Source organism: Rhinatrema bivittatum, chromosome 10, assembly GCF_901001135.1.
Source record: "Rhinatrema bivittatum chromosome 10, aRhiBiv1.1, whole genome shotgun sequence".
NCBI lineage: Eukaryota > Metazoa > Chordata > Amphibia > Gymnophiona > Rhinatrematidae > Rhinatrema > Rhinatrema bivittatum.
The window spans coordinates 99,171,240-99,193,408 of record NC_042624.1 but is presented as its reverse complement, the minus strand read 5'-3'; the positions used below and the strand labels follow the sequence as shown (position 1 = coordinate 99,193,408).

General features: G+C 45.4%; 2 protein-coding genes across 9 annotated transcripts in view; one reads left to right on the top strand and one right to left on the bottom strand.

The window, feature by feature from the left end:
* Positions 1 to 2,119, bottom strand: part of C10H1orf141 (chromosome 10 C1orf141 homolog) — a 42,504-nt gene extending 40,385 nt beyond the window's left edge. For 5 of the 7 annotated variants that reach the window (XR_003858872.1, XM_029617519.1, XM_029617514.1 and 2 more), the window contains exons 1-2: positions 1,499 to 2,119; positions 1,191 to 1,351 (exon numbers count right to left, since the gene is read on the bottom strand). The gene's annotated coding sequence lies outside the window, so the exon portion shown is untranslated. The remainder of the gene's footprint in view (positions 1 to 1,190; positions 1,352 to 1,498) is intronic. The other 2 variants (XM_029617515.1, XM_029617517.1) reach the window with 1 other exon arrangement.
* Positions 2,120 to 8,673: 6,554 nt separating this feature from the next.
* Positions 8,674 to 22,169, top strand: part of IL23R (interleukin 23 receptor) — an 88,675-nt gene continuing 75,179 nt past the window's right edge. For both annotated transcript variants that reach the window (XM_029617513.1, XM_029617512.1), the window contains exon 1: positions 8,674 to 8,781. The gene's annotated coding sequence lies outside the window, so the exon portion shown is untranslated. The remainder of the gene's footprint in view (positions 8,782 to 22,169) is intronic.

Below are 22,169 nucleotides of genomic sequence, written 5' to 3'. Positions count from 1 at the left end.
TTAGTTAAGCTTTGGAATTCATTGCTAGAGGATATGGTTACAGAAATTAGTGTAACTTGCTTTAAAAAAGGTTTGGATAAGTTCCTAGAGGAAAAAACCCATAAACTGCTATTAATCTGTACAGGCCGATACAGTGGAGCGCACTGTTAACCAGCATTTGGACGCGTGTTTTCGATGTGCTAGCTTTACCCCTTATTCAGTAAGGGGTAATAGCGCGTCGAAAACACGCATCCAACCCCCCCCCCCCCCCAGACTAATAGCGCCCACAACATGCAAATGTGTGTTGATGGCCCTATTACTCATTCCCGCGCGATACAGTAAGTAAAATGTGAGACTTGGCCCAAAGGCAGGTGTTAATTTCTGCCGGCGCCAGGGAAGTGCACAGAAGAGCAGTAAAAACTGTTTTTCTGTGCACCCTCCAACTTAATATCATGGCGATATTAAGTCGGAGGCCCCAAAAGTTAAAAATAAAAAAAAATAAAAATTTTAAATGGGCTCGTGGCTCGCGGGTTGAAAACCGGATGCTCAATTTTGCCGGCGTCCGGTTTCCGAACTTCTGGCTGTCAGCAGGTTTGAGAACCGACGCCGGCAAAACTGAGCGTCGGCTGTCAAACTTGCTGACAGCCACCACTTCCATCAAAAAAGAGGCACTAGGGATGCACTAGTGTCTCTAGCGCCTCTTTTTACCACGGGCCCTAATTTAAATAAATTAAGTTACTGAATCGCGCGCACAGGAGAGCGAGTTTACTGTATCGGCCCGAAAGGAACTCTATTTAATGTCTGGGTACTTGCTAGGTACTTGTGACTTGGATTGGCCACTGTTGGAAACAGGATGCTGGGCTCGATGAACCCTTGGTCTCACCCAATGGCATATCTTATGTTCTTATGTAGTCAGGGTACTTGAATAAGCTTTGCAAACATGTTGAAGGCTCTGATTTACTCATGAATTAGGTATACACAAGAATGGAAAGGGAGGAGAGAAGTTTAATAATTTTAACAAAATTGCTTACAAAATATTGTTCACAACCTTCACTCAAAACAATGGCTATATAACCAGCAGACCTTCTAACTCACTCATAAAATCACCCCATTGTATACGTTTTGCCTCCAGAGATCTTATTTTGCTTTATTAATGCGAGAATTTGACAATGGCAGCTTACATTTCATCTGTCAAACGCAAAAGAAATCACCTTTCCTAGTGAAGCACCAGGGTGGAAAGTGTACTACAGCCCTCATCTGTTTGTCATGCTGAATACCACCGAGAGAGAACTACTGTCAGGGGAAAGGAGACCCTCAGATGTAACAAAACCCAGCGCCTGACGTCCCAGCAGTTCTTCTTCCAGTTTTATATCTATGAGAAAAGGGCATAGGATATCTTTCCATAGTTAAAATGCAGAGGTAACGAGAAAAAAAAAAAACCCCAACAAGCGACAGCGGTTAATTTTGGTTTATGGCTGTGCAACCAGACTGTCGGTCCCCAGCAAAGCGCCGCTCTTACCTTGAAGCCGCGCGGAAGCAACTCGCGGGGCAGCAGCAGCAGCAGCAGCAGCAGAAGAGCCTGGCGGCTGGCGCGCGCGCTCCGCCCCCTCCCTTCACGAACAGCGCCAGCTCCGAGTCCCCCCGAGCGTCCTGCCACGTCTCCGTGGAAACGCTCGCTCTGCGCCACGCATGCGTGCTGCTGCTGCTGCAAAACTGGTGGGCGCCACCTCTCGCCCGAAGGCAGGACGGCTCAACTTTCGTTTGGAAAGAGCAGGCTTTGGTGAAGCGCTTTCTGACGGCACGCGCCCTACACCGAGACCACCCCCACCGTTCTGGCAGAGCAAGGCTAGGGATAGTCGACCTCTGGCCTGCCAGGATAACAGAGAAGGCAGGGGAAGGCTGCACCGCAGCGGTGGACTGCTCTCCTTTCGAGACTAATGATGATGATGAAGTTTACAAGAAGAGTTGCGGGCACCGGATAAAGGTGTCCTGCTTATGCCTTTCTAAGGCGATCATCTCTGGCAGACGGACGCTGGGGCACCGGGGAAGTGATGCCTGCCCTAGGCGAGCAGCAGCAGCAGCCCACAGCCGTCCCTTCGCCTCGCGGGTAGAGAGGGCGCGCGCCGTTTCTTTTCTCAGCCGGAAGCAGTAGCTCTTCCTTGCCAGAAGTATCGCAAGAGGGATGCTACGTTGAGGAAACAGGCCTTAAACTTAAGCAAAAAAAAAAAAAGAATTAGACACAAGATCGCATACCATCGAAAAGACCAAGGGAGCACGTCCGTGGGAGGGAAGCAGTTGTCAGGACCAGACCACAGTGTTAATGATCACGATACTAAAAAAGGAAATTCAAAACAACCCCTAAGACATTTAAAATAATCAGACAGTTCAGAAGTGACAAAACTTAACAAAGTGCGAAATTATTTCATAATGTAGGGCTTTGTACTTAAAAACGCAGAAATGTGATGATTTTTTTTTTCCATTTTGAAATCGCTTCATGAATAAATTTTCAGGCATCCTGTTTCCAACAGAGGCTAAACCAGACCACAAGAACCTGGCAAGTACCCAAAAACTAAGTCTATCCCATGTTACCGTTGCTAGTAATAGCAGTGGCTATTTTCTAAGTCAATTTAATTAATAGCAGGTAATGGACTTCTGCAAGAACTTATCCAATCTTTTTTAAACCCAGCTACACTAACTACACTAACCACATCCCCTGGCAACAAATTCCAGAACTTAATTGTGCACTGAGTGAAAAAGAACTTTCTCCGATTATTTATTTATTTGTTTGTTTTTATATACCGATATTCATTTGAGTACATCACATCGGTTCACATTACAACAACTGGAACAGTATGACAAGGGTCATACTATTTTACATTTTAACATTAACTGAGATTGAGAAACATAAACATGGCAATGAGCAGCAATGCCACTGAACCACCATCTGTGTATCAGGAGTAATAGTTTGAGCACTAATAAATGATGAGAAAAAGCACTTGCCTATGCAAATGAATTACATTATAAGGAAGTACTAGTTTGGAAGCTTAACAATATTTATTTATTTAAAATCTTTTCTATACCGTCATCAAGTTATTTACCATCATAACGGTTTACAGGCTGGCACAAATAGGCAAAACAAATGTTAGTACTTAACAGAGGTGCCAATAGATAACCGGTAACATAATTCCATACAATATCTATTTGAATCATGTCATATAATGTCCATTGAATACATGTCTCGTAGTTAGCTTACATGTAATTCGTTCTTGTACTCTCAGGTTAAATCTACTTTTATCAGTGAGAGTTTAAAAATAGTTGCCAGTGGCAAGTGTATGTAACTAGTCGTTTGGTGCTGATTTGTAACGCCAGCTTTTCTTTACTTACTTTCTCTGTTCTCTTTGTAAAAACCCTGTTTGAAAAGCCATGTTTTCAGACTTATTTTGAATAGTTTGAAATAAAATGGCATTTCCTTTTTGTGTGAGATAAAATCAGAATAGTACTTCCTATTTGGTTTCATGATGACCTGAATAATACTATGCTTGATATAAACATATTTGATAGGGTTCTTAGTTTCTGAAAGCATGTAGTCAGTACCAGACTAGTAGTGGAGCCATAAAACACGTTTCTCTTCCCGGTGCCCGAAGAAATTAACGCCTACCTTTGGGTAAGCGCTAATTTCTGAAAGTAAAATGTGCGGCTTGGCTGCACATTTTGCTTTCTGAATCGCGCGGGAATACCTATTAGGGCCATCAACCTTCATTTGCATGTTGCGGGCGCTATTAGGTTGGGGGGGGGGGGGTTGGATGTGCGTTTTCGACGTGCTATTACCCCTTACTGAATAAGGGATAAAGCTAGCGCGTCAAAAACGCGCGTCCAATCGCGGGTTAACAATGCGCTCCACCGGAGCGCACTGTATCGGCCTGTTAAAGTTGTCAGCTGTGTTAAATTAGCAACACCTCTTTTTAGGAAATGGTAATCTAATGCAGGAACCTCGAGACACTAAAGCGGGTCCTGAAGCTCCTGTGTTAGATTTAAGGCCTTGCAAAATTAAAAAACACCCAGCTGAAAATTGGAAAAAGGTGTGGGGAGGTCAAGGCTTATTCCTTCTCCTTACCCGCCACTTGAGGTGGCCCCAACATGCCAATTAAAAAAAAAAAAAAGCCCCCCTGAACCCTGTCAGAATTAAAGTGTATCCCCCCACCCTCCTTTCAATACTTTCGCCCTCCTCTCCCAATGATAAAAAACCTCATTGGGGTATAGGGTCCCCAAAGCCTCATGACTGAGGCAAGGTGAGGTCAGCACCATTTTGAAAAATGGAACCAACTGGGCCCGGGGCTAGGGGACACCCCCAGGCCCCAACACGGAATCCATTTTGGTATTTGGAGGTTAACGTATGGCGTCCCTCTGCACATCCCTACCATGCACACACAAATAAAAAAAAAAATTGAAAACGTAGCTCTTCAAGCTAGCCTACTCCTAACCCCTACCTCTCCCCCAGATGCCCCTTCTCAACATGACTTTGTTTACAGTTTCAATTTTATAATATATATTTAAGTGATAAACACGTTCTCAATCTAATGTGATTTACTCCCTCCGACCATGACATGTAACCTGCTTTCAAATATGACCAATGTGTACATAGTTTCTCTTATATAGATTTAAATATACTTATATATTTCTCCCTCATCAGTTATGTACTCTCTGCAGACTACGTTATGTACCTTTCCTTTACTATGCCATGTATCTCACAACTTCTAACCTGTACTTGCTTTCGAATATGACCAATGTGTACATAGCTTCGCTTATATATACTGATATATACTTAGATATTTCTCCCTCAACAGTTATGTACTCCTGTACTATGTTATGCTCCTTCCCCTTACCATGCCTTGTAACCAAATCGCTCGATGTATCTTCCTTATACATTAATTGTAAACCGATACAATGTGCAAACGGTTATCGGTATATAAAAACCTTTAAATAAATAAATAAATAAATTTTAACATTCAAGTCATCGCTCCTTTCTCTGACCCAGTAAATGAAATTACAATGCTGTCTTGATTAGATTGCTACCTGGTTGTTGAATCACAAATAAAGTGATTTAGTCAGATGCCATTTGGTTCCCCAGACATTCAAGTGTAGCACAGAAAGTCCTGTAATGGGAGTTGTTAAAGACTTAGCATGATGTTTGGTTCTTTATGTCTAATCAGATTTTGAATTTAACTAAGTTTATTTTGCTCTACGTATGATCCGTCTCATGCAGGTGCAGGCTGGACTCTTGGTGCACCTCCGCAGGAGCAGTGCAGGACCATAGAGCTGGGCTAGGGTTTGTCTTTTGCCTTGCCAGCCCCCTCACCTGCAGGGTTCTGGGGGCTGATAGGGCTTAGCTTCTGTGGTTGAACATCAAGGTCACAAGGGAGGCTGGACAAGGCAGGATACGGGGCAAGGACTGGGGCTGGACACAGGTACAGGCTGAGCAGAATACAGACACAGACTGGGGCAGGACACTGAGCATGAATTGGAGCTGGATACAGACATAGGCTGGGCAGGATATAAACATAGACTGGGGCAAGTCAAGGCAGACAAGGACAGGGCCAGACAAGGACTAGGCAAGGACAACATAGAACACTGAGGCCTTAAGCCTAGCAGCCTCCTAGGCAGGAGGCCCGGAGGCTGCAAGCAAGGCACAAGGTCAGAGCAGGTCTGGAGGCCACAAGGCAAGAAAGGGCCTGAGTAGGCCGCAAGATAAGGTACAGGGTAACCAGGCCTGGAGGCCACACGGCATGGAGCAAGGTTAGAACGGCCAAATCAGAGAGTCAAGGGTGACTCCCTGAAGAGGCACTGAGGTGCTGACAAGGCAGGGTTAAACAGTGCGGGGGCTTGGATGTAGTGAGATCAGCGAGGAGGTACTTGGCAAGGCTGGGAGCCAGACTTGCTGAGGACTCCTGGTGGAGGGAAGGCTGCACAGCAGGCTAAACCTCAGCATGGAGAGATTATATAATGGGCAAAACCGTGGCAATCCATAGATTAAAACCCTTCCTGAGGAAATCAGAGCTCACTACTGTCTCTTGTGCTCTAGTGCTTTCTTGACCAGCTTATTATAGCTACCTGTAGATGGGAATAACAGAGGAGACTACAATTATTGCAAAATACAGCAACCAGAATAATTTTTGGGGTACCAAAGCATATCACACCGTTATGCAAAGAACTCCACTGGTTGCCTGTCAGAGCCAGGGCTGTTTAATGTATAAGGGCAGAGTTTAGAGGGGTTCCTATCTGAGTAATTTATTAGTTTCTGATCAGCCTAGTAGAGCATTGAGGTCATCACGATTAGAGTTATTAAAGTTACCCTACACAGAAAGTTTGATTAGAAAATACCAGGCTCCTTTTAATTGGGGTGCTCTCCCTTTAGACTTATGTACAGAGAAGAATTATCTCGGCTGTAGGCAGGGCTTGATTTCTAGACAAAAAGGAAATTGAACTGTGGAGTGGTTGTGGGTGTGAAGGAGGGAGAGAGCAGGGCTGGGGCACACACACACACACACACACACACACACACACACACACGCATGCACTGTCTCACACATATATATGCAAATATATACTTCACACTCCATTTGCATGGGGAGGCCACAACTGATTTTCACTGCTGGCAATGCTCTGCTTCAGGTCCCAGAAAAAAAAAGTGGCAGAATACATTTCTGCAACGTTCTGCCATAAATCAAGCCCCAGGTAAGAGATACAAAAAGGGTTTGAATTAGCCCACATTCGAAACTTGTGAGCAGCAGTGCCAATCATCAAGGCAAGGACTGAACCTTAATGACTGTCACTACTGCTCACAAGTTTCAGACTTGTGCTAATTCAACTCCTTTTTGTGTCTGCGCTTTGCTCTGCGGTGGCTGCTTCAGGATCACCTTCCTTTCCTTCAGAGCAGGAGGGGCGGGGCTGTTTCTGTCTGCTCCAGGCTCAAACCCTTCCCCTAATTCTGCCCTGCAGACAGAAAAGAAGTGGTGGAATTGTGCGCAAAAAACAATTTTAAATCTTCATACTTTATATTAGTCAAAATAACACAATTTGCATGACAGTCTTTAAGTAATTATATTTTAAATTAATACCGAAAAAAGTTATTACTTAAAGATGCAGAATTTTAAATATTTGGAGCAGAATTTCCCTAGAAATTCACTGCAAGAGTGTTCCTTCCACTCTGTCTCTCTGCTCCCCTGGCCACTTTGCCCTCTCAGGCCCCAACTCCTCCACCTGCCAATATCTCTCCTCTCCACCTCTAGGCTCAACCCCTTCCACTCGATAACCACTCCGAGTTTGACCCCGTTCTCAATACTGCCCCTCACACAGGCTCCTTCTGTCCCTCTCTCTAGTGCACATACACCCCCCCCCCCATATAGTCTCCCTCACACACACACTCTCATATAGAGTCCCTCTCTCTCTCGCACACACACATCCCCTCATATAGGGTCCCTCTCTCTTGCACACTCACCCACACAAGCTCCCTTTCTCTCTCATGCATACATCCTCACTCAGGCTACCTATGACTCTCTCTCACACACCCCTTCACACAGGCTCTCTCTCACACATACACAATCCCTTCATACAGACTAGCACCCTCACATACACACTATCCCTTTTTCATAAACACCAGCTCCCAGTCTCTCTCACACGTACACCTTCATAATCTCCTCATATAGGCTCCCTCTCTCTCTGGCACTCAAACTCAAGCACCCCCCTCCCCCTCCTCTCTCTCACACCCCCCTCCCCCTTCTCACATACACACACACACACACACACACACACTTCTCTACACACACTCTCACCAGGGTCTTCATCTTTGCCGCGAATGGCTCATGCTCCTTCCGCGGCATTCCGGAGTCTCCTCTGCCATTTTCTGCACAGAATTTGGCAATTCTGCACAGGGGGGGAATTCTGTGCAAATTCTGTGTTCCGCAGTAGCGCAGAATTTCCCCAGGACTAAACTCTTCCAGGCTATTCCCCACAAATCATTAAATCCTGGGGTTAAGAAATTGGTAAAGGCCTGTTTATTTGCCAAGATATTTGATGATTAGGTTTTAATGGAGATTGCATTTTACTGTCTTTATTTTTTTTTTAACTTTTTTTTAATTTTATCTTATTGATTGTTGGCAATTTATTAGGGAAGAGTGTTTTATTATTTTTTTTTTTATTCTTATTGTATTTCATTGTACCTTTCATCATTTTCTTCTTTGTTGTATTTGTTTTATTGTTCACCATTTTGATTATTTTAGAAAATGGGTTTATTAAATAAAATTGGAAACACATAGTAGGAGAAGTTGAGGAAAATGTACTAAACAGGAGATTTTTCAAAAAATCTCATTTAAAAAGATCTTTCTTTATAGAGATGTCAGTTATGAATATTCTAGTATACTATTATATTTATTATAAATATGGATGTTTTAATATAGCTAGCAATCATGAGCTTATTGGTCAGGCACTAGAGTCTTCTTACTCATGCATTCCTTTAATTAAATAGGTTGAAAGGAAGAAAACGCTTTATATATTTGCATTAATAGGTCATGAAAAGGAAGTTCGTGCTAAAAGTCCTTACCAGCCACTTTGAAAAGCATATGTAAAAAAAAAAAAAAAAGCAGCTTGTTTCAGATGTTTTCATGACGTACACATGCTCTTCTGTTTCTGCGCCCTAGATTCTGGCGGAGATAACTCAAAGCAGGGTGATAAGCAGAGGCACTGCAGCTGCCAGAGTGCTGAAATGACAGAAGAAAGCAAGGACAGTTTCCACCGTTGCATCCTCAGGTAATAACTATTTTTGTTTCAGTGCAAAAAACCCAAGAACTGTCAGTTCAAACATATTAATCAATTTAGATAAACATTGGCTAAAAAAGAAATGCTAAATGGAATGTGAGCAAGTTTTAGGGAAATAAATGGTTTCTAGGAAATTCCATTGTGAAGGAAAATAATATCTTGACTGGCGAACTGAATTGTCTGATCAATTGAAGAAATGCTAATTGACCAAAAAAAACCCAAACAAACCCCAGAACCAAATGTCTGTACATGCTTGCTTACTCTGTGTGTGTTTCTCATTTGTAAACCGTTAAATGAAATGGGGCATGGTAGTCCATTAGCCTGTTTTAAACTTTCCAGATGTAAAATCGGGCTGTCCTGGCATTAAAATGTGGTTTATGTTTCTTGTGGTTACAATAGTCTAGTGAGGTTAACACTACAGTGAAATATAGAAGGGGAAAGGAAACCTGTCATGCATTTTGCTGCGCATCTGAAGCTGAGCTGAGATTACATTTGGTGAATTCACAAACAAGCCCCTTGACTTCCTCGGGCTCATGCACTTGTAAAAGCTGGGTGCCAGGTCTCTATTACCTTGGAAATGGCTTCCAGTAACTCAGCAATGCTGGCTCTCATCGGTCTCCAGCAGAACTTCATAAGAGTCTTCAAAGTGCCAACTCGGCTATTTCTCTTGCATCCCATGTCGGTGCCATTCTCAGTTCTTTTCTTGCTCTACATATTTCCTTATATTTTTTTTACACTTTTTTAAGAATACAATTATTCTGTCGTTTATTATTTTGGTAATTCCTGTTTTCTGCATACATATATCATGTGCCACTTGCAGTCTGGCCCATGTTTCATTGTTAGAAAAAATATTTTTAAATTTACTATGTCTAGTGAATTATAGCACTGGAAGCTGAATCTTCCATTTATGTACATTTCCTCATGTTTTCCTGCCCATGTGCTTTAGCATCGCTCCGGAGGGGGGCCACCTTAATTAATTAATTAATTAATTTATTTATCTAAAAGAATTTGTTACCCACAACCTCCAAAGTAGTTTGGGGTGCGGTACAATAGAAACATACAAAATTCAGTAAAAGCAAACAACATAAAGAGGATAGACATTCATGTACAATACATATATCTCAGCTTTTATCTCTGTCACTCTAATTCTTAAATACAAAATATTTAGACTTGGCTGTTACCTTTTAAGGGTGGACGAGCGATTCATCCTCTGATTCATCCTCTGACTGTCCACCAGGGTGCCGATTACTATCAGATTGTCCTGCCAGCTTGTTTACGATGTGGGCATCAACTCGTTTCATGTAGCCCACAGCAAGGTTTGTTTTTTTTGGGTGGAAATGATTTTTGGTTGGCACAGACCTGCAGAGGGTTTACCAGCCGATTACTATCAGATTGTCCTGCCAGCTTGTTTACGATGTGGGCATCAACTCGTTTTGTGTAGCCCGCAGCAAGGTTGTTTTTTTTGGGTGGAAATGATTTTTGGTTGGCACAGACCTGCAGAGGGTTTACCAGCCGGCTTCATGTTTCCTGGAAAGACTGGGCCCGTCCTAGTTTTATCCCCCCCCCCCCTCCACAGGGACTCAGATTTCTCTTAACAGGCTGGTGCAATAAAACGTGCGCCACACTTGAGCTCTGGTTTTCCTAGCGAGCGCGCACACTGCCATTGCCCCCTGTGCACCCGATGCAGTCTTCCAAAGGTATTTATTTCTTTGACAGTTCTTTTAACCCGCTAAGTCTGGCCAAAGACTTTTAAAAACAAAACAATAAAACCAGATATTGAAATGGGAGAGGCGTAAAAGAAAAAAAAAAAAAGGGCGCATTGAGGGAAAAAGGTGTGTTTCTGGTGCTCGAATTGTATCGGGTGTCTAAACCGCGCGCTTCTAACAAAAGTGTGCTGCATTTTGGTTATATTGCTGAAGATGCTTATTTTAATGTTGCAAAATCTATTTTGAAAACCAAGCTTTCACCCTCATGCAGCACTGGGAGCCTGCAGCCTATATAAAGACTGCAGGGAGACAAAGCCTTAGTAAATCAGGACCTTAGTTTGCAGTTACCTTTTCCTTACGCTAATCATTTAGAAATCCTTCAGGTTGGCTAAGACATTTTTAAAACTAGCCTGGTAGCAAATTCATAGACCTTGATGGACAAAATGAAAACGCCCTGCAACCACATAGGTGCTGCCAGGTTCTGGAAAGTTCATTTTCTCTTGGGCAGGTTGCCTTCGAGGGAGGAGCGGCGTTTTTACTATTGCATGACATTCCTTTTCCAGTGTATGAAGGAATTCACGAGAATGTGTTTCTATCTGGCAAACAGCGGACCATTCTCTCCTCTCTCTTTTGATGTTCGACTGACTGCCTCTCGTACAGGGTCATTCTTTATGCTGTGATGTGCCGGTATTGCATGCGGTACCGCCCTATCACGGCAATAGTCTAATGAGGGGAAGGGGAGGCGTATGGGTGGAGTTATCTCCTGGCAGCGCTGCGGGCGATAAAAGTTTTTCACATTATTTGCCGACAGCACCGCGGGAAATAACCACACCTTTTCCCGTGGCGCTATGGGGGCATTAGTGTGCGGCGTGGCCGCTATCGCTCCCCCGCCCCTTCTTTTTCCGCATCTCATCATTCTGCTATAAATATAGCAAAATGATGAATCTAGGGGAAAGGTTGCTAATTAGAACCTGCACTAGGGCCTGGTCACAGTATTTTATGGAATTCGCACTCTGCAAAAAATGTATTTAAAAGAAGAAAATTAAATGCATGATGTCATACACAAACGCCAGCAAGCTAATTCAAGAGGCAGCTGAAAAACATTAATCTTTGGATGGAAACAGGATGCAGAATCAAAGACCAATATTCAAACACAATCGAAGTTCGCAGTCAGCAGCACATTTCCAGGGTCCATTGTGCAACAGCAGATAGTCCTGGGGGAATTTTGCGCTTATGCGAAGCAAAGAATTTGTGCAGAATTCCCACCTGCGCAGAATTTAGCAATTCTGTGCAGAAAATGGCAAAGGAGACCCCGGCATGCCGCGAGCGGAGTGCGTCCTGCTTGCGGCGAAAATGAAGGCCCCAGTGAGGGGGGTTGTGAGAGAGCAGGGGGAAGTGTGAGGGTGAGCAGGGGGTGTGTGTGAGAGAGCGGGGGGGGGGTGAGCAGAGGGGGGTGCTTGAGTGTGGGTGCCAAAGAGAGGTAGCCTATGTGAGGAGATTGTGAAGGAGTGTGTATGTGTGTGAGAGATTGGGAGCTGGTGTATATGAAAAAGGGATTGTGTGTAGGTGAGGGTGCTTGTTTGTTTGTGAGTGAGCCTGTGTGAAGGGATTGTGTATATGTGAGAAAGAGCCTGTGTGAAGGGGTGTGTGAGAGAGAGACATAGGTAGCCTGTGTGAGGGTGTATGCGTGAGAGAGAAAGGGAGCCTGTGTGGGTGTGTATGCAAGAGAGAGGGACCCTGTATGAGAGGATATGTGTGCGAGAGAGAAGGACCCTGTATGTGGGGATGTATGTGCGTGACAGAGAGCGAACCTGTATGAGGGGATGTGTGTGTGCGAGAGAGTCAGGGAGCATGTATGAGGCTGTGTGTTTGAAAGTGAGGGAGCCTGTAAGAGGGTGTGTGTGTGAGAGAGTGAGGGAGCCTGCATGAGGGATTGTGTATGTGTACTAGAGAGAGGGAGCATGGTATGAGAGAGGGAGGGACAGAGGGAGCCTGTGTGAAGGGCAGTACTGAGAACGGGGTCAAACTCTGGGATTGGCAATTGAGTGGAAGGGTTTGAGCTTAGAGGTGGAGGGGAGAGATACTGGCAAGTGGAGGAGTTGGGGCCTGAGAGGGCAAAGTGGCCAGGGGAGTAGGGATAGCGAGTGTAAGGGACATTCTTACAGTGAATTTCTAGGGAAATTCTCAAAATATTTAAAATTCTGCATCTTTAAGTAATAACTTTTTTCTGTAAAATGAAATTACTTAAAGACTGTCATGTATGTTGTGGTGTTTTCACCAATATAAAGCATGCAGAATTTTTTGTGCACATAATTTTAAATTTTTTTGCGCATTCCCCCAGGAGCAAGCAAGGCTGTGCGCCACTGAATGCTGGTGGTGGGTTTTGCAGTTCCTTCCATTTTAAACCAGAAAGATCTGGTGGCTCTTGAAGCACTTATTAAATTAGTTACAAGAAAAACAAAGTGGAGAAAAAATATATCTTATTTACTGTGAAATATATATACATTGACTTATTCAGGGAAACTAGAGAAGCAATAAATTTAGTCTTTATTTTCTAGAATCAGGTTAGATTAAACCAAAGTTGAGTTATTTGTTGTAAAATATGTTTATTTCATGGAAGGGAAACCATTGATTAACATAACAGTGGCAAGAAGCATTTCTGTGTTCCCTTCATAAGTTTAATATCTATAGTACTTGAATGTAATCTGCTTTGAGGTGCCAAAAAGCGGAATACAAAAAAAAATAAATATATAAATAGTTTCTACAATACTGGTATGCGAGGATGATACTAAGAATCAGGACCCATTTATCACAACACAGAGGACCAACTTTTTTATATTGTTTTATGAGCCCTTGAATTTGAGTAAACTTTACGCCAACTGGAATTACATTTCCCGTGTTAAAACATGTGCATTGGGTGCCCAGGGTTTGGACACACTTTCCTGCGTTTGACAGTAATAGCTAATGTCTTCATTTTCATGCTTGGCACTATCTGGTACGTGCCTGTTAGAACGCACGATTTAGGCTCGTTAATCTCCTTGCTGCATCATCGGTTGTTCCGTGCATGAAACTTAACGCGCTCAACAGCGAGCAGAACCGTGCACTCGGCTGGATGCACCTTATATGTATTGGCCTGGCCGAGACCTCCATGCATGCAGTGGGAGTAAAACCAGGGCTAGTCAGTCAGTAACGCTGTGCCTGCACTGGATTTTAATTGGTGACCTAGAAGGGAAATGTATTGTATACTGAGCCCATCTCTTCTGTCTGTAGAAGTTGCATTTTTAATGTCTGTTTCAAACTTGGCCAGCCCCATTTCCTCCTCATTCAACTAAAAGGAGGTGAAAGCTCATCTTTGCACAAAAAAGTAGTTTGTTGCAGTTTTTAACTGACAAGTACTTTGAACTGGCTTCATCAAGATAAAATAAGCTTAAGTACAACATATCGCTAGCAGCAATCTTTTCTATCTGTTTCCCTTTTCCTGGAACAGAAAAGCTTAAATGGTGCACTTCGTACACACTACATTGCAGCAAACACTTCTATTTTTGCTATTAGCTAGAGTACCTGCCTTCGCATAAGTCGTAGTAAACCGAGTAATAATAAATTATGTGTAGGTATATAGCAATTACCATATTTTCATTGTGTGATAGAGCTCTGAAATCTTGAACTGTTGATCAAGGGTGAAACGTAATGAAAGGGAATCATTTAAATGTATTAAAAAGCTCAGTTGGGAACAAAAAGTATATTTTATTTGTTTTTATTGGAATATCTCGCATTGTATTATAGTGTTGGACAATAGTTTACTGATGTAGAACTTTAGTGTAGATAATATTAATATCTTTTTCCATTTGGGGTAAAGATGAAGCAGTTCTCCCCCATTATCAACTTTGAAGCAACCAATGTAGAATTGGCCATGAGAAAAGCATGGGCTTTGGAGGTGGAGGCCAAGAACCCACCCTCTGCCTTGTTGATTGTCATGTCCAAATGATTTGGCAAATGGCGAATTGGAGCTCCTTGAAGGCAGGTCCCAGGGGATGGCTGGAATGCGTGGAATGAATACGTCCTGCCCTGCTGCATGGCCAGTCTTGCTGGTGGCTTCGGTGACAGGTGGCATCCGTTTCGTGACAGGCAGTCATATTCCATTGGGTGCATCTTCTTGAGAAGCAGGCCTCAACTCTCCTCTATCCTATCTTTGTATCTGGTCTTTGGTCTCTGCAGACCTCTGCTGGCTTCTGACGCTTATGTGGGCTCTCTCCCCACTTCCCAGCAACCCGGATGACTGTGTGCTTTGCGATCCCGGCCGCCTCCAGTGTTACTTAGGGAATAGCACTGGAAGTGGCCGGGATCGCAGAGCACAGTGATCCAGGCAGGAGGACAGGGCCCATGTTTGAAGGTAGCAGGTGGGTGGGAGGGTGTCAGCCTGGGTTGGGGGAAGGAGGGGGGTGGCTGTAGAGGAAGACAGAGTAGGCCAGTTTTATGATTTTTAAGTGGGGAGGAAGGGGGAGGGCTGGGCTGGAAGTGATCCTGTTGCAGCAGTTTATAAAGGGTTTTTTTAGGATTTTACTCCCATTGTTTTTTGTTTTTTTTTACAGTGGAGGAGGGCGGGGATAGAGACGTGCTGGTAGGGAAGCGGGTGGGTATCAGGCTGGGAGGCCCACGACTTAAGGTTTTGGGTTTTTTTTGTTTGGAAGGTGTGCTACTTACCCGGATATCTCTGAATATATTTGGGTAATTAACGAGTTATCCTGCCAACTTTAGGTCTAATCGGCCATATTCAACCAATGGTCGGTTAGAGTTAAAGTTATCCAGTTGTATGTAGCCGGATAATTTTAAACAATTATATTAAGCGGGATGTTTATTCCGCTGAATATAGTGGACAGATAATCCGGCTAACTTTAGCTGGATAATTTGTCCACTAAATGGCCTACTGAATATTGGCCTCATCAAGTGTATATACCTTCGGAGAGGCTGGGTGAAGGAACCATTAGAGGAACCCAGGCAACAGAGAAAACCTAGGGGAAATCTCCAAAGCAAAAGAATTAACCCGCTACCTTTGGGTAGGGGTTAATTTCTGAAAGTAAAATGTGCGGCTTGGCTGCACATTTTATTTACTGAATCGCGTGGGAATACCTAATAGGGCCATCAACATGCATTTGCATGTTGCGGGCGCTATTAGGTTCGGGGGGGGGGGCGGGGTTGGACATGCGTTTTGTATGCGCTATTACTCCTTACTGAATAAGGGGTAAAGCTAGCGCGTCGAAAACGCGTGTCCAAATGCTGGTTAACAGTGCGCTCCATCGGAGCACACTGTACTGTATCGGCCTGCTAGTTAGCAACTGAGACACTCTGGGCAGGAACAGAGTTAATTTGGGAGAAAGAGCCAGGAGGCTGGCATCGTGCATTAAAGCAGTGTACTGATCCTCTGTTTCTCCAAGGACTCAGGCCGAGACATTTCCAAGGAAGGGGCGAGGAGATGTCTGAACGTTACTAAGAGGAAAAGTCTTGCAGGCCCTCCAAGCAAGAGATGACACAATGTGAAAGCTCTCAAATCCTCATTTGACCTCTAACAAGCATAACTTCTAAACTGTGCCTGTACACATATAAAAATACCTAGCAACTGTACCCGTTCTACGCCCGGGCGGCGAGCCTTTTTATTGGCACATATGCTCTTGTTTTGAGCCGAATTTCCTTAGAAATTCACTGTAACACACCCTCATATAGGCTCCCTCTCTGAAACCCACAGTCAAGCATCCCGCGCACTCCCCCTCTTACCAACCAAGCTGTCTCTTGCACTCCCCCACACCCCCTCTCCTCTCTCACACACACATTCTCTCTCACCGGCATGCCCCCCATGCTCTGTTTCACACCCACCTGCTCTCTCTCACCCTCCCCTCCCCGACAAACATTATCTCTCACTGGCAAGCTGCGGGACCCGCGCTGTTTACGGCGAAGATGAAGGTCTGGCGCGTCGTTCGCGGCGAAGATGAAGGCCCGGCACGCCATTCGCGACACAAGGGGGCCTTCCATTTTCGGCGTGATCAGAAAATAGCAGCGTAGATCAGAAAATAGCAGTGGAGACCCCGGCATGCCGCGAACGGAGCGCGTCCCGCGGCACACGCTCTGTTCGTGGCGAAGATTAAGGCCCGGGCGCGCTGAGCACGGCACACGGAGGCCTTCCCTTTTCACCGCGAACGGCACGCCGGGCCTTCCTCCTCGCCGCGAACGGAGCATGTGCCGCGGGACGTGCTCCGTTCGCGGCATGCCGGGGTCTCCTCTGCTATATTCTGCCTCTCCCGCGATGGCCGCTGTCCTTCCTACCTGTGCCGTGTTTGAGTCGCCTGCGCCATCTATCGGCAGGCTGGGAAACTCAATGCCACTCGAAATTAGACTGCAGAGAAGCTTTAAACTTTTCAGAGTAAGTCTAAAAACCTGGCTTTTTAAACAGGCTTTTTATAAGGAGAACGAAGAAAACAAATGAGCGCATAAGTAAGCACCAAGCAATCAGTTTTTAAATTTTTTCTTTCCTATCTCCTAATACATATTAGAGTGTTAAATTTATATGGGAACCGTAAAGAAGTTTTTTTTTAACCAATATATAAGCAAAATCAACACATAGCTTTTTATAGTATAAAAAACATGTTACCGTTCACTAATGGCACATCTATAATATGTAATCTATACCAATCAACTTTTAGTACGATTTGTGCCTTTCGCTTTCAGTCCTGGGTTTGAGATTTGAGGGTGGGATGTAGGATCTGCTTTGGGACCCCTATCCAGAGCAGCTGAGCCTCCCACATGGAGGCTGCAAAGATCTCTCGCGGCTACCGGTCCGGGGGCCCCCTTCCTTCACAGCCGCTGCCCTCCTGAGTACACTGCCCCTAGATTGTAATTGCACCTCCGTAAAGGAATCAGGATGCGATTTAGTTTTTTTTTAAATCGAAAAGACCGATAGCATCCAGAGGTCTATCTAGCCGCCATGTGGAAGGTTGAGCAGGTCTGGATAGGGTTTCCAAAGCTGATCCCACACCCCACCCGAAATCTCAAACCCCAGGCTAATAGCGCCCGCATTAACTGATGGGAAACTGCGTTTCTCACACTGGTCCAGACAGAACAGACAGGAAATGTCTTCCCCATGAGAACAGTTTGGAAAGATTGATAGCATTTGAATAAATATTGAAAGTCGCGCATGTCTTTAATTTATTTTAAAAAAAATCTGAATCGGTCTTTTGCATTAAAAAAAAGAAAATCGCTTCCTCGTACCCTTAGGGAGGACTCGGTGCAATCTATTTAAAAAAAAAATCTGAATCGCTCTTTTGCCTTAAAAAGAGAAAATCGATTTTTCGAACCCTTAGGGAGGACTCGGTGCAATCTATTTAAAAAAAAAATCTGAATCGCTCTTTTGCATTTAAAAAAGAAAATCGTTTCCTCGTACCATTAGGGAGGACTCGGTGCAATCTATTTAAAAAAAAAAATCTGAATCGCAGTTTTCCATTAAAAAAAGAAATCGCTTCCTCGTACCCTTAGGGAGGACTCGGTGGAGCAATTACATTTCAGGGGCAGTGTACTCAGGGAGGCAGCGGCTGTGATTGAAGGAAAAGTATCAGCGATAGGTCTATCTGGCTGCCATGTGGGAGGTTGAGCAGGTCCACAGCCCACTCAAACCCCTCCGAAGAGAGTTGGACGTCCGACTGGACGTCTGGAACGTCCAGAACTGAGCGTCCAGAGGAGGACGTCCAGAACTGTGCGTCCAGAGCAGGACGTCCAGATTTGGACGTCCAGAATTGTGCGTCCAGAATTGGGACGTCCAAGATGGAAGTCCAGAACTGAGCGTCCAGAGGAGGACGTCCAGAATTGGGACGTCCAACCTCAGGACGTCCAAGATGTTCTCGCCCAGCAGCGCAGATTTCAGCCTGCGGTTTGAAATTTGGGGTGGGATGTGGGAACTGCTGCTGGTCCCCTGCTGAACCTCCCACATGGCAGCTTGATAGGACTTTCGCTGATACCTGTCCAGGGCCAGTTAATGTGGGCGCTTTCAGTCCTGGGTTTGAGATTTGAGGGTGGGATGTAGGATCTGCTTTGGGACCCCTATCCAGAGCTGCTGAGCCTCCCACATGGAGGCTGCAAAGATCTCTCGCGGCTACCGGTCCGGGGGCCCCCTTCCTTCACAGCCACTGCCCTCCTGAGTACACTGCCCCTAGATTGTAATTGCACCTCCCTAAAGGAATCAGGATGCGATTTAGTTTTTTTTTAAATCGAAAAGACCGATAGCATCCAGAGGTCTATCTAGCCGCCATGTGGAAGGTTGAGCAGGTCTGGATAGGGTTTCCAAAGCTGATCCCACACCCCACCCGAAATCTCAAACCCCAGGCTAATAGCGCCCGCATTAACTGATGGGAAACTGCGTTTCTCACACTGGTCCAGACAGAACAGACAGGAAATGTCTTCCCCATGAGAACAGTTTGGAAAGATTGATAGCATTTGAATAAATATTGAAAGTCGCGCATGTCTTTAATTTATTTTAAAAAAAATCTGAATCGGTCTTTTGCATTAAAAAAAAGAAAATCGTTTCCTCGTACCCTTAGGGAGGACTCGGTGCAATCTATTTAAAAAAAAAATCTGAATCGCTCTTTTGCATTAAAAAAAAGTAAATCGCTTCCTCGTACCCTTAGGGAGGACTCGGTGCAATCTATTTAAAAAAAAAATCTGAATCGCTCTTTTGCATTAAAAAAAAGTAAATCGCTTCCTCGTACCCTTAGGGAGGACTCGGTGCAATCTATTTTAAAAAAAAAATCTGAATCGCAGTTTTCCATTAAAAAAAGAAAATCGATTCCTCGTACCCTTAGGGAGGACTCGGTGGAGCAATTACATTTCAGGGGCAGTGTACTCAGGGAGGCAGCGGCTGTGATTGAAGGAAAGGTATCAGCGATAGGTCTATCTGGCTGCCATGTGGGAGGTTGAGCAGGTCCACAGCCCACTCAAACCCCTCCGAAGAGAGTTGGACGTCCGACTGGACGTCTGGAACGTCCAGAACTGAGCGTCCAGAGCAGGACGTCCAGATTTGGACATCCAGAATTGTGCAGTTGGACGTCCAGAATTGGGACGTCCAACCTCAGGACGTCCTCGCCCAGCAGGGCAGATTTCAGCCTGCGGTTTGAAATTTGGGGTGGGATGTGGGAACTGCTGTTGGTCCCCTGCTGAACCTCCCACATGGCGGCTTGATAGGACTTTCGCTGATACCTGTCCAGGGCCAGTTAATGTGGGCGCTTTCAGTCCTGGGTTTGAGATTTGGGGGTGGGATGTAGGATCTGCTTTGGGACCCCTATCCAGAGCTGCTGAGCCTCCCACATGGAGGCTGCAAAGATCTCTCTCGGCTACCGGTCCGGGGGCCCCCTTCCTTCACAGCCGCTGCCCTCCTGAGTACACTGCCCCTAGATTGTAATTGCACCTCCCTAAAGGAACCAGGAAGCGATTTAATAGCGTCCGGATTAACTGATGGGAAAGTGCTTTTCTCACACTGCTCCAGACAGAACAGACAGGAAATGTCTTCCCCATGAGAACAGTTTGGAAAGATTGACAGCATTTGAAAAAATATTAAAAGTCGCGCATATCTTTAATTTATTTAAAAAAAAATCTGAATCGGTCTTTTGCATTAAAAAAAAGAAAATCGCTTCCTCGTACCCTTAGGGAGGACTCGGTGGAGCAATTACATTTCAGGGGCAGTGTACTCAGGGAGGCAGCGGCTGTGATTGAAGGAAAAGTATCAGCGATAGGTCTATCTGGCTGCCATGTGGGAGGTTGAGCAGGTCCACAGCCCACCTCAAACCCCTCCGAAGAGAGTTGGACGTCCGACCGGACGTCTGGAACGTCCAGAACTGTGCGTCCAGAGCAGGACGTCCAGGAGAGGACGTCCAGATTTGGACATCCAGAATTGGGACGTCCAACCTCAGGACGTCCAAGATGTTCTCGCCCAGCAGGGCAGATTTCAGCCTGCGGTTTGAAATTTGGGGTGGGATGTGGGAACTGCTGTTGGTCCCCTGCTGAACCTCCCACATGGCGGCTTGATAGGACTTTCGCTGATACCTGTCCAGGTCCAGTTAATGTGGGCGCTTTCAGTCCTGGGTTTGAGATTTGGGGGTGGGATGTAGGATCTGCTTTGGGACCCCTATCCAGAGCTGCTGAGCCTCCGACATGGAGGCTGCAAAGATCTCTCGCGGCTACCGGTCCTGGGCCCCCTTCCTTCACAGCCGCTGCCTTCCTGAGTACACTGCCCCTAGATTGTAATTGCACCTCCCTAAAGGAATCAGGAAGCGATTTAATAGCGTCCGGATTAACTGATGGGAAACTGCTTTTCTCACACTGGTCCAGACAGAACAGACAGGAAATGTCTTCCCCATGTGTACAGTTTGGAAAGATTGACAGCATTTGAAAAAATATTGAAAGTCGCGCATGTCTTCAATTTATTTAAAAAAAAAAAATCTGAATCGCTCTTTTGCATTAAAAAAAGAAAATCGATTCCTCGTACCCTTAGGGAGGACTCGGTGGAGCAATTACATTTCAGGGGCAGTGTACTCAGGGAGGCAGCGGCTGTGATTGAAGGAAAAGTATCAGCGATAGGTCTATCTGGCTGCCATGTGGGAGGTTGAGCAGGTCCACAGCCCACCTCAAACCCCTCCGAAGAGAGTTGGACGTCCGACCGGACGTCTGGAGCGTCCAGAGGAGAACGTCCAACCTCAGGACGTCCAAGATGTTCTCGCCCAGCAGGGCAGATTTCAGCCTGCGGTTTGAAATTTGGGGTGGGATGTGGGAACTGCTGTTGGTCCCCTGCTGAACCTCCAACATGGCGGCTTGATAGGACTTTCGCTGATACCTGTCCAGGGCCAGTTAATGTGGGCGCTTTCAGTCCTGGATGTAGGATCTGCTTTGGGACCCCTATCCAGAGCTGCTGAGCCTCCCACATGGAGGCTGCATGTGAAGCGGGATAAAAACGTACGTTCGTACTGAGTGCCCGTTGCTGTTGTGGGCGCTAGGGACGCACAATTGTTCCCTAGCGCATCCCTTTTTTAACGCAGCAGCTCATTTAAGTATTGCTTCGGGTGCCCAGGAGACGTAGCTGCGCGCACGTTAGGGAAACGGGAGCTAAATACGAGCGCCCGTTTCAACGCGCATCGTACTGCATCGCCTGTTCCCCCACCTCTTCTACAGGGAACAGGAGGAGCAGGGGCGTTACTGATCACAAGTTTGAAACTCATGTGCAATAGTTGCCGGTAGTCCAGGCTTCAATGCTGGCCTTGATAAGCACTGCAGACCACAAGTATCAAGCTTTGTGCTGATTCATCCCCTTTTTGTATCTGTTACCCAGCATTTAATTTCTGGCGGAACAGCCATTCTGCACCTTTTTTTTTTCCCCAGGACACAAGGAGACAAATGGAGCTGGTGATATAAATCAGTTCACGCTTTCCCCACGGAAATGAGACGGGGCTGATGGCGTAAATCGTTCCAGCTCCTTGCAGGAATGGAGCAGAGCCCGGTGGTGGCGGCAGGATAATTCTTGGTTCCCCCCCGGCTCCAGAGAAAGCAGATCGGAGAGCGCTGGAGCTGCTTTACCGCAAGACAAGAGCAGCCACGTGGCCTTGATTTCTGTGCACTTTCCTGGCAAGGATGAAAAGGCATGCACGA